We start from the raw sequence: 1,697 nt of genomic DNA, 5'->3' as shown, positions 1-1,697 counted from the left end.
TCGCTAGATCTTTCTCTGTCTGTATCTCTCTCTATAGCTCTCTCGTGATATTTATTTGAGATATATTTTTAGATAGTGATATAGGTATATATTATAGATAGTTAGTTTGAGTATAGTAATTTAGATATTGTTTTATAGTATTAGTTATGTAGATTGGATATATACATAGTTATATTTTTGGTTTATAGTTAGATATAGAATATATATTATATACATATGTTGTCGATATGTGGGTGTGGGGGTATGCGTGTTTGTGTGGGGGGTGGTGGGGGGGGGGGGGGGGTGTGTAGAGAGTTGTTTATAGAGATAGTGGTGTTAGATATATGTTAGTGATATTTTTTTAGAGGAAGTGTTGAGTTAGAGTGGTTGAGCATATCACAAACACCACACACATACTAAAAAACACACTACTCTCCTACACACTATCAAAAATCACATTAGAGTGAGAGTGAGTGAGGATTTTGATTTTTTGATAGATTTAGATTTTTAGAGATGAAGCTCAATGTGAATAGGTGCTTAATGGGTTCATTAGGCATATGTGGAGTTGGGGGTGTGGGGGATTTGAATGTTCGTTCCGTTCAGTTAAGTTCGGTTAGTTAAGATAAGTTTAAGTTAAGTTAGAATCTGTAAGTTAAGTAACGTTCAGACCGGTAAGGTAAGTAAGTACACGTTAAGTTAAGTTAGTGAAACGTTAAGATAAGTTAATTTAAGGTTATTTAATTTTACGTTAGTTAAGTTAAGTTAAAGTATGTTATGTAAGTTAAGTTCAAGTTTAAGTTAATTTACTTTGAGGGGGGAAAAGTGGGAATATGGTGGGGGTTTTTTGGGGGAAGTTGGGTTTATGGTCGGGATTTAGTGGATGTGGGTTGAGGTACTGTGGTGTGTGTGTGGGGTGTAGGGTGTGTCGGTTGTGTGTATGATTTGTTATCGGTAGTGTGTGTATAGTGTGTCTGTTTGTGTGTATGTGTGTGTGTGTGTGTGAGTGTGTAGAAAGTGTGTGTGTGTGTGGAAGTGTGGTTTGGTGTGGGAGGGAAGTGGTGGTGGGGAGGGTTGAGAGAGAGAGAAAGTGAGAGGGGAGAACGAGAGAGAGAGAGTCGAGGAGAGAGAGAGAGCGAGAGAGATAGAGCGAGAGAGAGAGGGTGATTGAAGGAGCAGATAGAGAGAGAAAGAGAAAAGCGAGAGCGAGAGAAAGAGAGAGAAAGAGAGGAGAGAGAGATGGTTTGGCATTTGTAAGACGAGAGAGAGAGCAACAAACCCGCAGTCGACCAAAGAGCGAGGAGAGAGAGAGAGAGAGGAGAGAGAGATCTCTCTCTCTCTCTCTCTCTCTCATCTTCTCTCCTCTCTCTCTCTCTCTCTCTCTCTCATCTCTCTCTCTTTATCTCTCTCTCTCTCTTTCTTTATTTATATATCTATATATATATATATATATATATGTGTGTTGTGTTGTGTGATGTGTGATGTGTGTGTGTGTGGTGTTCGTCCCCCCAGTGTGTGTGTTTTGGGTGGCTTGTGTGGTGTGTTATGTGGTGTGTGTGATGTGGTTGCTCGTGGTGGGTGTGTGTGTGTGTGTGTGTGTGTGTAGGGGTTCATATATATATATAATATATAGAATATATATATAGTATATTTATTGAGTTATATATATAATATATCTATTTTATACCTTAGATTTAATTTATTTATATATTTATTTTATA

Source organism: Penaeus japonicus, unplaced genomic scaffold, assembly GCF_977035675.1.
Source record: "Penaeus japonicus unplaced genomic scaffold, GWHDUDI00000001_assembly GWHDUDI00000011, whole genome shotgun sequence".
Lineage (NCBI taxonomy): Eukaryota > Metazoa > Arthropoda > Malacostraca > Decapoda > Penaeidae > Penaeus > Penaeus japonicus.
The sequence above is the reverse complement of the archived record's forward strand: the minus strand, read 5'-3'. Positions refer to the sequence as shown.